This window comes from Solea senegalensis, linkage group LG20 (assembly GCF_019176455.1).
Source record: "Solea senegalensis isolate Sse05_10M linkage group LG20, IFAPA_SoseM_1, whole genome shotgun sequence".
In the NCBI taxonomy this organism is placed as follows: Eukaryota; Metazoa; Chordata; class Actinopteri; order Pleuronectiformes; family Soleidae; genus Solea; species Solea senegalensis.
Window position 1 is genome coordinate 6,300,118 of NC_058039.1, and position 16,657 is coordinate 6,316,774.

The window sequence follows — 16,657 nt, forward strand, 5'->3', positions numbered from 1 at the left end:
AACATTAATTTTATCCATTAAGCTGTATTAGCACTGTGTGAAAGTCCTTCATCCTGCTTTTGTCTCTGTTATACCTGGTCAGTAATAAAGATTTTTTTTTTTTCTGGGAGCAACTACAGGTGTGTTTTTTTGGCTACATCCTGCTCTTGTCCCATGAAGACGTCAGTGAATGTTAAATAGATGAACTTCCTTTAGGTCCCGACAGAAGACATTAGGTTCTGGTCTGAATCATCCTCTGTCCTGACACCATTCAGCATTAGGTTAAACTGTTTTTCCTACTGTAGTGGGCTCCCTGTGACGTATTGTCTGTACTCCTCCTGTCTTTAGAGGAGCAATTGTGTAGGTTGGAGGCCCAGCCTCCATGTGCCAAACCCACTGATGATTCAACCCTTATGGCACTTAGAGTCCTGTGTCTTATACTGTGGACGTGCCAGCCCTTACCAACATTCTCTGATTCTTTTGGGTGATTTACCACTCACAAACCTCATGCTCTGTGTGATGTGTTCCTTGTGACGTATCATAAAAGTGGAATTCTAGCTGGGATGGACAGTGGCGGTTTGGCCCGAGCCTTGTGCTGTGTGGGAGGACACGTAGACAAAATCATCGTTAACTCCCCACTGTGGTGTTTCAACAACATGCACAGCTTGCGGAGCAGACTCCTCCGTCACTGACAGTCTGAGCAATACGGCCATGTTGTTATTTTGAGCAGTGCTATGAGGATATTGCATTTACATGCTGTACAAACAAAAACAACAGCGAGAGGGCGGAGTGAAGTGGCAGAGCAATAATGCAAAGAGCTTCAAAATAACCTCAGGAGAAGGAAGTGAGGAAGCAATGAAGTGAGAGCCACTTAGGTAAACTGACTAAAGTCGTTTTCCTAGCCCTAAAAGTAGTATTTAAACAGTTCATTCACTCTGGTCCATACCTGCAACTCAACAAATTCAACTTCTTAGCAGAAACTCTTACAATCAAACCCTGGTCCTGCAGGAGGTTGCAGTCTAAAAGGCCTGATCGTCCCAGCTGCAGTGGACGTCCCTTGCACCGCTCACAGCCAGCAGATATTTTGCACTTGTTTTTAATAAACCTTTAAAATGGTTTGCTTTGTGTGTTCCTGTCGGGTTTCTTGGGAGTTGACGCAATCAGGTTTTTCCTTGAGGCCTGGTTGTAATAATGGCAAATACAAAAATGACATTGGAAAGTGCGATGATAACTGAATGAGTCATGTTTGTAACTGTGAGCCTGATGTCTTATTAGAAGGTGAGAAAACAAATGACATTTATTCAATTGATTCATGGATCACCAGCATTTGAAGTTGATGGGAATGAAGATGAGTGCCAACTGCGATTTTTTCAAAAGTCCAAACTTTATTGTAAGTGTTAGAAACTGTGTAATAATAAGTCACAGCAAATCTTTATGAAATGGTTGTGGAAAGCAGCCTCATTAGAAAGTGGTGAAATAAAAGTTTTACTGTGCTTTGGTTATGGAACTTCAAAATTGCTTTGCAAAAACAAAGCAATCCTGCCTCAAAATTCACCTCCCTGTTGTTTTGTTTGTGGTTTGTTGGTTGACTGTAAGATGGTGAATGCATTTACCATGTTTCTACCCAAATGGAGGAGGTTTGAGACTCAGTTTTAGGGATATAACTTGGTTTTACAGGTAAAATGGGACAAGTATCTGCAGACCAGTTACATGAAACAAAATTACATGAACACAGAAGAGTTTTATTTTTAGCTGCGTATGTGTGAAAGAAAACATGATGTGGAGAACAAATTCTGAAGTGCACCATGGACGACATAAGTACTCAACCCCTCACTGAGCTGTGGGTGACTTTTCCTTGCTCCTGCAGTGAGAAGATGGCAGCTGATTGGAGTCATTGGAGTGAATGGGCTAAAAATAGAGTTGGTCCAGAGTTTGAGTTTGATTGTATGGTTTTGCATGTGTGCAAGTGAAAAAGGCAAAAGTGTAGTCATTAAAGCCTTGTTGTTGCGATAGTGAGGATATATTGTACACATGGAAGTCATGGAAGGTCACACTGTAAGGGATTTGTAGGAACATTAATTATTGGGAGAGACAGTTTTTTTTGTAGTAAAGTAATAATTTAAGTACTATTATATTATAGCTTTTTAAAAGAGGGATAACACATGATCACATTATATTTCACATATTACACATTCACACAAACAGATTTTGTTGTTTTTACTGCAGGTTAAGCTGGGTACGTCGACTGTCAGGTGGCGTCAGGGTTTGAAGTCTCTCTTTCAAAGAGTAACTCTCTGGACAGTCTGGAAATGTGCTACTTTCAATTTACGTATTATGCACAGTGACAATTTGGCACAACAATGAACACTTCTGATTGTGGTGTGCTGAGAAACAACATTGAAAACATAACATACAGGCATAAGAGACATCCATGCTTCATCTTTTGCAACTACGAAGCATTGCTCAATTAGTTTTTATAAAAGTGAATGTGAGATGTCTTCATTTATGTAAGACATTTGTATTCTAGCGGTGTACGCACTTCCATCAGGTGCAAGATGCCAGCTACGCCATTGTGAACCTTTTCATTTATTTTACACATCTCATAATCCCCACTATCTCTTAGTCTTACAATTGTATTTGACATATGATTGCACTTCCAAGAGCTCTTGTCTTCCCCTTCTCAACCTGCCCTTGATTGGATGTGAAGATGTCTCTGACGCACGTCTCCAACAACCACCCATTTACTATGGACAGTCGTGGTGAGCAACATCTGGCAGATGAACTTAATTCCCCCACTGTGTCATTTAAAGTTGCTGTCGCAGCATTTACAGCCTCAGCTTCCATCAAGAGACTTTAATGGTTGTGTTGTGAGTCCCACTCTCCGTATGAGTATGTGAGCATGAATCATTAAGGGATTGAGAGAGAAACGTGCGTATGGATGTTAAATTATATTTTTTTCTTCTGTCAATGGAAATGTGGGTGGACAAATCACCTGTATATTCAGTGACTCGCAGTATGTCACTGCCGCAGCCATCTTCCAACAACATTACAAAACAACAACTCTCTCTTGCTTGTTACACAAATGGAACTAAATTAAATAATTATACATACATAATAAAAATCTTAGCCCTGGTGTGAAAATCATACAGTCAATAAGAAAATAAATGTAATGTGTGTAACAAATGCATTTTATTTTATTTATTTTTTTAAATAAACAGCAGAGAGAGAGTATGCCATTTAGAGATTATTCGCTACCCCTTGTTGTGGACCTATTTAATTGTGCTTTAATAAGTTTGTAGCACAATTAAGTAAGTGAGTGAACTTTATTTAAATAGCACCTTTCACAGATACAAATCACAAAGTGCTTCACAATAAAATAACAGCATGAAATACAAAGTACAGAACAATAGGGAACAATAGGAATAGCCGACTGAGGCTTCTCCCATGCAATTAACTTATGTGTCCAATGGTCAGGTTAAATCATAGAATAGAACAGAATAGAATAGAATATTTATTTTCCACTGAGGTTAAAAATTGTTTTTGGCTCACCAATTACAGATGACAAAACAACACTGATTACACCAAATAACAGTACATTTCAAAATCAGATTAAAAAGTAAAAAGGATTTCAAGTGACTGTTTGTGGGTTAGCCACTTTGTTGAGTTAAGAATAAAATAAAGTAGATAAAACAGGCTGCCATACAAAACCCTGATTCAACTAAAAGCATGGTCAACTGCTTTTTTTAAAGTTTGTTTTCAAGCTTTTAAACTAAATCATTTGCAACAAAGGAGTAAAGAATTGCGTCATTAGTGTCAAACCTGTCAGTACTAAATACCCATGAGATGTTTTGTGTGACACATGTTTTTTATAATTTAAATAATTTGTCAAAACAAATTAGTTTGTCAATTTATTGTGCCTGCTATAATATAATATTTCAATACATGTTGAAATCAAATAACCACTGACTTTACATGTCATGTTAGTGGGAACTATAAGATGATGGGGTTTGTAAATGCTGCACCGAGGACAGGAGTCAGGATCACTTTGGGGCTCTTTTTGCAAATTTCTGCTCCTGGCTCATTAGACACATTGATGGTGTCTGTCATATATCTTGCTTCTAAAGATCTCTGTTTGGTCACGCTTGAGCTACAAACGCATGTGATGTGCGTGTGTTTTCCTCAATGCTTTCATCACAGTTTAAAAGCAGACTGTGACGAGCGTGCCTTAATGCATCCAGGCCGGGCTGTGCGATGAAAAGCTGTATTGACATTAGTGGTGACGTTCAGTAAATGCAGTTTCTCGTGTTAACTGATAGCAAACCAAAAACATGCTGGCGCAGAGAATTTCAAAGGAACTCTAATGTGGATGTGGTGTATTTGATTGAGGCATTAGTCCAATATTTATTGAGACAGACATTGAAAAGTATCTTTTAAAGATGTAAAAAAAAAAGTCAAATCATTATGTTCATCTTGTGGGTTAAAAAACACGTGATGTCAAATTAACTTAAGTCACCATGACAGTGACGCCAGCTGAGCCACAGAGGCTGATGACAACTACAAACACTGCGGTGATGAGGCAAGAAGACAAAACACGTGGGAGCGTCACCAAATAAAAGAATGACACAGACTTTTCCTCTTCGTCTTCACCCACCTCACACCAGTGTTTGTGAGTCGGTCCAGCAGTTCTCCTTGCCAACTGAAGGATGACACAGAATGAGCCCATGACAAAATGTGATGCAATTCCATTGAGGACATTATGAATGGAATTCAATTCAACTTATTTGTAAAGGGCCAAATCACAACATACATTATCTCAAGGCACTGTACATAGTCAGGCAGAGAAGAGAAACTCAACAGTTCACGCAATGAGCAAGGACTAGGCATCAGTGGAGAGAAAACACTCCATTTTAATAGGAAGAAGGAGTCTCTTTTTTTTAGTGTAACAGAACCAGACTCAAAAATGTGCGACCATCTGCCTCGACCGGTTGGGGTGAAAGGAAAAATAACAATTGTGTTGTTATAGGTTTAGACTCAGTTAAGAATTTTAATTTTATTAATGCCCTGGGGGAAAGTATTCCTCTGCATTTGACCCATCCTAGAATTAGGAGCAGTGGGCTGCCACACTGAGTACCTCCGGTTACAAGTCAAGTTCCCTTTCCACTTGGCCACGGGCTACCCATTATGGCATGTTTATAGTACTGCAATGTCATTTATACACACCGCAGCAGAGATTGTTGAGAAAAAGAAATTATACAGATATCAACTTTAATTATAGCATACTAATAATGACAATACTACTACAGCTAATGATAATAAATCGCCTCGAAACTGGATCTGGGTCCTGCAGCCTGCAAGATGAGGACACACAGAGAGGGAGAGGGAGAGAAAGAACAAGGTTAATGACATGTATTGAAGTCATATTCATACCCTGAGTGAGTGTGAGTGCACCACAGAATTTCTCCGAGCAGTCTAGGTCTATAGCAGCATAACTAAGAGACGCCCTAATTATAAGGTTCATCAATAAGGAGGATTTTACCGAACTGTCACTGGGTGCTGGTTCTACAGGAGAGGAGTGTGGTAACTGAAGGCTCTACCTCCCATTCTACTCTTAACCAATTGAGATCAATTCTCAGTTTATGAATTTATGATAACAGTGTTGAAAATAAGGTCCCTACATCTGTTGTGGAGAAAATAAGGATGGCAGGTGTGAAGGTTCAGCCTAGCGAAGCAACAAGCTTTATTTTGAGTTTACAAAGTTAACTGAAATGGAGCATGGATGTAAATGGAACTCTCGGACTCAGATGGAACTATCTTTTATACACTTGCTGGTCTATGTGCGTGCTCAGCGTCACTCGCATGTGATTCTATTGCACTGCTTGTGTGTGTGTGTGAGACAATGTGTGTGTGCTATTTGGAGTTTTCTCCTTATTCCTGGAAAAACATTATTCAGGAATCCATATGTTTTCCACCATTACACTGATAACCATCCAAAGCCACACCAACACTTTCACGGGGTCAACATGATCTTTTGGCAAATGTTTTTCTCCTCAAAACATTAAGTGTTCCAATAAGTTCTGGCGGATCATTTCCCCTAGAATACTTTAACACTTAGAAAATGTTTTGTGTGTCCAGCTCACTGGAGTCAAGTTTGGCTCCTTGTTTTGTTCACTGACCATGGTCCTTTTAACACGTCTCCACCAACACATAACTCCACCAACTAAGGACAGTGCTATAGAAATGTGTAGTACAGTAGATTATACTGTCTACTGTCTATAGCCGATTTTCATGTCTCTCAGCCCATCACCGTTTCGGTTGTGTCGTTTGTGGCCACACTCCATTTCATAAACTCCCACAGGTGCAGACATGCAGCTCTGATAAACCCGTTGCACTCAACCTGCTCATGTGTAAACTACAGACAGACGCAGTAAATTGTCGTAGGTGGAGAACACAGTGAAGCATTAAAGCGTCACATTTTTTCCCAAAAAGAAAACGATATACTGTCACAGACAGCATTATCTGCCAAATTTATGAAAAATAATTGAAACTTTTAACTCGACATGGAGAGTCATGGAGAGTTCAGCTATTTGAAGATATAGTGAACCAGTTTCTGCTCTATTCAAAATGTTGTCACATTAATTCACACATTGCTGATTATGCCAATCATCTCCGCATGTATAGCAGTTGTTGTTTTGTTGTTTTAGGGCCAGAGAACCGGGAAGAAAACCCACACACACACGGGGAGAACATGCAAACTCCATGCCACTAACCGTGTACGGCAGCACTACTAGTACCAGTACAACACAATCGTATTTGTCTTATGATCACAATTTTGGCTTCTCATGAACATAAGTGTGCGCTATTTAAAATGAGTGGTCCAACAACAGCAATCAAGCACTCCCTGTACAGCTGCCTAACTATAATAAAGCTCCCTGGATTAAGTCTAAGTAAAGTGTGGCTTTGTGAGGACCAACGATTGGCAGATTGAGGACATTTAGGCAAAGTGAAGACATTTTGGCTGGTCCTCACTTTTTTAATGGTCTTTTTGGGGTTTAAGTCCTGGCGTTAAGATTAGATTTAGAATTTGAGTTCTGGTTGGTTTTGGCATTTAGTTGTGATGGTTTTTCACTTTTCAGAGTTTTGGTACGTACTCAAAAACCAAGGAGGTGATTGATGTTCCACACTATGGCTTTAAAGATGAGGCTGGATGTCAGTCTTCTTAAACCTTGGGTTCCTCATAAATCAGGGTTAATCTGTTGCATGGACACTTGCCACAAATATGTGAGCATGAAGACGAAATAAACATATAGATCCGACCGTCTGTCTGCCTGTCTCTGTCTTTCCCTCTGAGATTAATTAGTTCATTCATTTTCCACTTCACTTCTTCCTGTGCATCATCACTGCGTGGCCAGTGCTCGGCACAAATAGGCAAAAACACATTATGGGCATTTTAAAGGCTTCATTTCACACCCCAGCATGTCTTTAGACTGTGGCAGGAAAGTGGAGCCTCTGCAGCAGCAGCAATAATAAGCAAAGATATACAGAGCAAAAAATGCTCTGACACTGCTCAGATTAAATCTGGCATTCGGAAAGACCATGCAGCTACCGTAGGATGGATGAATGAATGCAGATGCAGAAGATAATACATACGTTATGCTACAGTCTCACATGGATTCTGTGTCTGCCGGTTGCTGCTATCACAGTCAGAAGCTGCTGCTGAGACTGAGGCCAGCAGCAGCTTTTTGTCACAGCAGCAGCTTTTATTTTTTTTAGGATATTTGTGTACGTGTCAAACACTGACAGCCTGCAGGAAGTAGGGCTTACCTGCAGAGACAGAGGGGAAACATTTGATAAAATATCATCCAGACACAAGGGATTGATTTTTAGTGCATAAAACACAGATACCAGTGCAAACATTTGTCCTTTCTAAGAAATATGACGTTAACAAGAAAAATAACATGGCTATCCAGTGTGGGATAATATTAAGATAGATCATTTATATGAACATGCATAAAAACATGTTGGATTCATTGTACCAGAAAATCTAAAAATGTTCCCTAAATAAAGAGAACACTGCAGTGTCCTTGCAGAAACGTCCACATATCAGTCACAGTGATGGTGAACACGCCACACTGATTGAATTACGGGTCCTTGGTTGGAAAAATAGTACGGAAGAAAAAGAAAGAGCAGAACCTCATTATGCCGTTTCTACAGCGTCTGTTCCTCTCCACTACACAAGCACAGACAAGAGAGGATTTCCGGGCAGCCCAAATATGGCCAGGCAACGATGAGGTGTGCAACAGATGACTCATCCCTCAGACTCCCACACTCCCTCAGTCTTAGATGTGTGCAAGACAGAGAAGGAGAGACTGCGAGAGAATATCAACGTGAAAGCACTGAGGGAAAAAATGCTGTGCACTCACCTGCAAATAAGTAATGCACACTTTATGACATCTGCATTTCCACTGAGAAACACAATGAGATCAGACATCAAAAGCAATGACTGTGCATAACATTCTCTCGCTCATTGTTCTGTGTTTCCATTGTTTGGCTGTTGTCATGCATTTTCCGGTGAATTAAAATGTTGACTGGGAAATAGAGGACTGTGTTTTCAAACTGACTGCAGTGAGACTGCACATTTCTTTCCCCTGTAGTCCTGTTTTAAGACCCTAAACTGTGTTTAATACACCACAAAACCACACAAAAATGTTCCTTATTTCTTCATTTCAGTTTCAGGGTGAGTACGAAAACTTGCATATTCAGGTGAACGGGCAGATGTTGTACCTTTGGACAGAACCAGACTCATCTTTTTGCCAAGGTAACCTGACCTAGCAGTGGGTTTGAGTCATTCATTGACAATCATTAATGTCTTCATTCATTTTGTATGACAGTCCGTCCAAAATTTCCATTCCTGGAACCAAGCATGGAGAACAAGGTCAGTGGGGACGTTTCCATGTTCAGATTAGATGTTAACAGATAAAGGAAGTATTCTAATACTAGATGCAAGGGTGTTGTAGTGGTTAGAACTGTTGCCTCACAGCAATTAGGTGCTGGGTTTGCATGTTCTCCTTGTGTCTGCATGGGTTTCCTCACGGCTTTCCTGTATCAAAACATGCAGCGGCTTTGATCAACACATTTGACCTCACGATTTCAGGTTGGTATAAGGTAAGGTTGGTATAAATGGCTTAGAAGTTTTCTAAAATGATGGTTCAGGATTTGGTTCAACCAGGGGAGCTGTCTGTGCCGAGTCAGGATGCCACCATGCTTTATTTTCTCTGGTACACCAGCTTCCGGACACTTGGGGTTAGGTTAATTTGAACCTCTAAATAGTTGCTTATGAGACTCAGTGTCGCCTGGCTGCAGCTCCCCTCTGACTCTCAAAGGATAAGCAGCAATGATATGCATGAAAGAAAAATCTGTAAAACCCTGAGAGAAGTTCCATTTATCATTTTGTGTAGCTCAGCTCATAATCTAGCGTTGTCATTCGAGAGAGAGAGAGAATCAGTGTAATCCCCTCTGAGCCAATACAGGCCGTCTCTCATCTTTGTTTGCCAGAAGACAGGATTTACAATGTTACCAGTGTGTTAACAGACTGGGATATGGGATATTTGTCCGTCTGAGGAATCTTCTCCCAAAGGAGACTGTCCTATATTATATTATATTATATTATATTATATTATATTATATTATATTATATTATATTATATTATATTATGTTATGTTATATTATATTATATTATATTATATTATATTATATTATATTATATTATATTATATTATATTATGTTATATTATATTATATTATATTTAGGTTACAGCTTTCCTTCTTCTTCCATTTGTTTGGGATTCACCAGATTTGTCATCCACAAGTAACACCATCTATGTCTTTCCTGTTGCTGTATCACTGTCTTTCCCTGGTAACCTGTTGGGGAGAGGCGGAGGCCTTTCTCTGGCACTTGATGCAGAAAACCTCCTGTGACTCACTCTGCTACATGCCTACATCTCTCACTTGCTAGTGTTAATAAAATTCACAACACCTGGCCCTCGACTCCAAATGAATCATGGTCCTTTCGTAATTATTTGATATGCATAAGTAAGAGCACATTGGTACTGCTCTTGCTATTAGTGTGTGAAAGTGATGCACAGCAGGGAAGCCTCCGCCGGATTAAAGTGGGCTTTGGGTTCTTTATTGCAAAACCCTCGTGTCCCTGGTATGAACCAAAACAAACTCAGAAACGTGTCCGTACACAATGTTCCGTCCCATTCTGTGTGTTTCTTTTTGGCATGAGCCTCTGTATACCTCTACCTCTGCTCAACAGGGTCGGTTATCATAACCATTTCTGCTCTTAAGAAAAAGTCAGAGTTCTCAGTTGAACGCTGCTGGATGTTGCAGTAAAGAAAATCAATCTGCTTGCAATCAAATAGCAGCCTTTTTCTTCTCCGGGTCTATATCGATCCCCAAAAACAAGTTTACGGCCACCCTGTTCAGTAGATGCAGCACTCGATGGGAACTGGAGACAAAGGCAGAGTTTATCACCAGCTGATGAACCCAGTGAGACATTGATCAACAGAGCGAGAGCCCAGCTTAGCGTCTTACTTGCTGAGTCTCAGTTTGAGTAAGAGTCCTGAGGTCTCTGTAACTTTTTGTTTCTGATTAATTTTGACAGGAAATCGTTTAAAAGCAGTGTTTGGAGGGAAAAAGTGATGCCATCCAGATTATGCTTTATTTTCATAATAATGGTTAGTTTCTCACTGCACATTTTGAAAATGTATGCCACAAGGTTTCTCAACAAAACCGAAAGGTAGTGTAGCGACAATGCACCAAAGCAACTGCAGGCTTCAGACCTGTGTGTTACAAGTGCACATTTGATAAAAGAGAGTAATATGCTATGCCTTTTCTACAGAAGGTGTTGTGTAGCCCAAAGGCTGCAGCTTCTCACTTCAGACTAATTTTGAAATCTACTTACACTGGTTGCAGTTCTTCAGAAAAGGCAAGAACCAAAGAAGAAAACACAGCAAGAGCAGGAGTGGATTCTCTGAGATGAGAATGAAGGTTTCGAGATCTAATTTAACGAGTATTTTCAAAGGTGTTCACCCTCTTGCTCAGCTTCAGGTGGTACGAGTTTTCCTTTTGTCACTTTTTTGGCTTAAAGGCCAGTTTGCACATGCTTTGCTGCTTATCTTGCTCTGTCCCTAAATGTTGGAACAGTGGTACCCATCCTCACGTTGTGCTTTTTCCTTTTCTTTCAGGAGGGCTCTTATCTTGGGAGGAGACAGGGCGGCCTGTCCTCTTAATAATATTCATAAAGCTATTACTGTGACTCGTGCCACACGTGAAACAGGGTGATTTTGGGTGAACAAAGAACAAAGAACAAAGAAAGAAAGAAAGTAAGAAAGAGAGAGGAAAGAAAGAAAGAGAGAGGAAAGAAAGAAAGAAAGAAAGAAAGAAACAGCACAAGTCAATGTTGACAATCCGTCAAAGAAATATCACACACACACACAAAATATTTTAGCAGTATTTTATTTGCATGCCAAGCAAAGCCGGTTGATGACTACATGGTTCACTCACGCCTGCAAACACCCACATCAACTTCTGTTTTTGTCTTTTGTTTCATGCTGCAGCTTAAATGGTTGCTATGATATCTTGGCCATGTTTACAAAAAACAGTCAGTTTAAGACCTTCATGTCACACAGAAAAGTTTTGATATTCTTCAATTGTGAGTGCATCGTGATGAGTGAACTTCTGTTATGGGATGTTAGACTGTTATCAAGGGCTGATGAAGAGGCAGCTGGTGATTATGCAACGTCTCACTGTTGTTAGACACATTCTCTCATATCGCAAAGGCAGAGGTGGAAAGTAATGAATTACATTTACTTTAATTAAAAACAATTCATGTGAGATTTGTGTCCCCTTGTCCTTTTTGCACGACACAAGAAAGAACCTTGTCAAAAAAGTAACTTTAACTTGAGTACATTTTATACCAGTACTTGAGTAAAATGTTGTCAAAATAGTGGTACTTTTACTTGAGTAGTATATTTCAGTACTCTGCTCAAAGGTCAATATCAGTATGAATATACGTCTTGAATTCTTGTTAATCTCTTATTATTCTTTAGACGTTACAGTGAATATGCTCATATTTCACACTAACAGCTCAGATTTTTATGGTTGAGCACACTTTTTTATCCAAGATGCTGTTCATCTTTACCTTGTCCTGGTGGCCCAGATGCCTTCAAGAAAAGCCTTCTTTATCACAGGAGCTGCACATCCACAGTTCAGGGTTGGGTCACGGTTGTTAAGGCAAACATGAACCTGGCCTCGTTTCCGCTCTTTTGTGTGTGCCCCACTTTTGCGCTCTGCTGTCCAAGTCTGCGGGGACAGAGGATTGAAGCAACAAAAAAAAGTTCTGATTAGGCTCACACTTTCTGTGAATCCATCGTTCTCTCTCTTGCAAGCTGCAAGTTATATTGAATCTAGTGTGAAACAGACAATATTTCATTCAGCTGGACTTTGAACAGCCTGTTTTTTGTTTGGCAATTCAACACACTGCTACAGCTGACACTGGTATACAGTACAGGTCCCTGTAGGATACATTAGATGTTCTACTGTTAATTGGATGAAAACATGAATCTCTCTCGCCCTCAAATTTTGATTTGAACCTGTCTTTGTGAGGACATTTTGGCTGGTCCTCAAAACTCTGTTTTTGAATTATGTTCATACCATCTCAGTAAACAATTTAAGGCCTAATAGGTTTGGATAGGTGATAATAAACATCATTCTAAGAAACGTGATTCTTTATTCTGATCCTGATGCTGATTCTGATCCTGATCCTGATCCTGATCTTGATGCTGATGCTGATGCTGATTCTTATTCTGATGCTGATTTTTATTCTGAATAACAACTGTGCAAATGAATTAATGATTCTATTTATTCTTTAATAAACCATAGACACAACCTGCTGCAGATTCTTACACTGGAAGCTGAAAACAGCACCATCTAGGGCCCAGATAACCTCCTGACTGAGAGCAACATGAGGAGAATGTAGAAATGCTACATTCACAATGAAGTCAGTGGGTTTTCAGAACTATCAAGATTGTTTCTGAAAGATTCAACACTGGTGTACTTTGCCTTTCATCATCTGTTTAAGATTCAGACAAACAAGCTCTTTAGGGAGTAAACTCCATCCTGTGAATCACCTTTGCATTCACATAGAGACACTCTCAAAGACAGAACCAAAACATACAACACATTCAACACTCTCAAGACACTTTCACACTCACAGTGTGATGGCTGTTTGATTTTGTTAAGGGTGGACTTGTAGAGGGAATAAAAGACTTCTTGTAAATGTTTTTACAGGCCAGTGGGACTTTATAGAGTCTACTTGATGGCATTAATTGAAAGGAGTGTTGGAGGGAGTGGGATGGGTCAGGGTGGTGTTTGTGGTGAACCATGTTCTCCTTGAACATGACACCTGTTTCCGGCCTTCCAGTGCTTCACCCTGCCTCCAGATTACCTGTGTTGAGTGGGATGTCCTGGATAACGTGGAACACAGTGTGGAGGAGATGGATGCACAGGTGCAGGACATGCCTTCAAAACTTTTTTTTCTTCCCTCTAACACTCACTTCTATGAGCACTTGTTCTGTGTGTTTATGTAACTGTGCCTGCAGCTGCCCACGCCTTGACTCCCCTTTAAATGAGCTCTGCATGAGAAACCAGCTGTGATTACATGTCCCAATGAGCAGGTTCAGCAGCTTGACTGTCAGATGTTAGAATTTGATTTTTTGATTGTTATTATTTGTGTTTATTTGCCCGTGGTGTATATTTGTTAAATATGCACACATGCCCTTGCGTTCTGGCCACTGCTTCACAAGCTGGAGTTTGCTTAAGGGCAGTTTAGCAGTAAACAGAGAACAAAGAGACTCCCAGACTGTCTGGGAGTTTCCCAGCAGACTGACTGCCACTGTTTGTACAGTTTAATAAACACCAGCTCATCATCGTTTCTGCTGGTCCCATGTGCCCAGCATCACAATTATACAACCTGCAGGGGCATTCAGCATCGGGTCAAACCTGTCCTTGGCTTCTCTCATGCCGGGCTCTTTTGATTACACAGTTGGACATGAATCTGGCTCATCACTATGAGAATATCTCTGCTCTGGGGCAGAAGGGATGTGGAATGAAATGTAAACTCAGATTAAGCTGTAACTGTTATTATCAACACATTTAACAAGCTGAAGAAAAAAAACAATTGTGAAAAATGGTGTTTCTTTGTGTAATCCTCTTCTATATAATCTACAGATTCTGTGGTTGAATCATTTGAGTCTGTTGTCCTGCATTATAATTATTGTACATGTGAGTAAAATGTTTTATGGTCACACATTTTACTCCAGGGATAAACATGAGTGACTTAATGTAATAAAGGCTGTTTGCTGACTCCATTAAGGGGTCGATGTTTAACACAAAGTTGTTCTCATAAATGGCCAAAACATCATTAAGTGTAAATCACCAAAATAATTTGGTTTGGTTTACTGCCACACTAGAAGAACAGCAACACAGATAGCAGCAAGACACGGAGAAAAGGTTACAACTACAGTACAGATGACCTTCACCAATGCCAAACAATCCTCCACATTTGTCATGTCCTTGAAATAGAATGAAAAGGAAGTAATCTCGTAACATATATTTATATGTTGACCTTCTTTGTTGTCATGGTGCACCATGTAACAATCATGCCAGTGTTCCCCACGTACCACATGCACTCAATAACTTCACATATGACGTTTGGTCAGCCACATCCAGATTACTCTCCAGGATATGCACCACATCAAACCAAGTCACTGTTCTAACACCATTAATAGCTCATTTCAGATTTTTAACATCAAATCAATTAGTAAGAAATCGTTTAAGGTTACATCTCATTCGCCTGGCCAATTATCAATAATGTGTCATCTTTATTCAATAAACAGTGATATATACAGTAATTAAACACACACACACACATAAAATAATAAATTCACTATTTTTTTTGCTTAAAACTACAAACTGAATCATAAAAAATAATTAATCTGCTGTTAATGCAGTCATACTCAAAGTATATATAACGTATATATAGACTGACTGAAAGCTGAAAATTAAAAATCGTGTCAATCAAAATAGTCCATGGTCTTGGAACAACAGTCCAAAGGTAAACTTGAAAGACTTTTTTCCAACTTAAAACAAAGGAATAGCCACTGCCAGCTGCATTTGCTTTAATTAATTATTAATTAATAAATATAAGCCTTAATGTAGCTGACGTATGTAAGTTGAGCTTTATATATGTGTATATATATATACAGTATAGACACAGTGTGGCCAGGATAATTACTTTGCTCTGTAATAATCTGACATTGTGTGGTGTGTTCATCTTGGGTACATGTCCTGTACATTAGCTGAGAATAGATTACATTTCCCAGATAATTTGAGCAGAGTGGTTTCAGTCCTGAAGGGTCACCTTAACCTCAGGTCAAGTTAGCCACTGCCCTGGTGCACATTCTGATGCACATAATAATACACAGCACTTTTAGTAGTATTTATAATTAGTTGTTACAGTAATTTCTCCCCCAAGAAGACGTGGGATCTAAAAATTCCCATGTAGTGAATTCTCACTCCCACCAGACGTGTGTGCGTGAAGAAACCTAGGGGACAGCACAGAGGAAGGACAATGACTGATGATGATGATCACCGTGGAATCATCTCCTCCTCCTGACTCATGTTGTTTTTGGACAGCAGGCCTGTTCATTCATTCGTTATTTCTCTCTCTCTCTCTCTCTCTCTCTCCCATCACACCAACAGGCAGACACCCACGTTAGGTTATCCCTTCCACACTTGGAGAACTACCCCAGATCCGCCCACCTCCCTGGAGAGAGACTGTGGTGGAGGAGGATGTGGAGGAAGGAGGGGAGGGAGGGATGGAGGGAGAAGAGGGGGGGGAGGGGGTTGGTGACGCCTAGTCCTGTGTGTTTGTGTATGTAGTGTGTGTGTGTGTGTGTGTTTGGAGAGAGAGCCAGAGGCAGTTAGACATAGGGAGGGAGGGTTAGAGCGCGCGCCTGTGTTTCCTCTCCTGTATTACAGCATCGTCTGCACCTCCATTGGTTGTGGAGGTACCGTCACTATGACAGCCGCCGGAAAGAGCGCGCGCATTACGCTGTCTGCGCTGCTGTCATTTACACCCCACCGCACATGACTATTCAACTATGAATTGACCCCTGCATTAAAATATGATTAACCCTTTCAGGTCTCAGAGGAAAAAAAATAGGCGAATGTGTGCGAAAACTACACATGAAAAAGTCAAATAAAAAAAAAACCTACAACCATTTATTGTTAACTAACGAGTTCATTGTCATAAGAAGGTGTCATAAATAATGCAGCACAACGTTGCCGTCACTAAACCTTTGTGTGCACAAATGTCAGCTCATCTCTCTTCATTGCGTCCAACACAACCTGGAACACCGGCAGTATTATTAAGCTCTGCGTAAAGTTTGTTCAGCTCCCTTCCTCTCTCTTCTCCTCCCTCCTCCTTCCTCTGTGCGCTGACACACAGCTTTACGCACGCGCTGCCTTGCGCGCGCGCGCATACTCACACAACCACGTCTCCCCCGCACCCTCCCCTCGTGTCGGCGCTGTCCATGGTGCTGTCTCATTCATTCC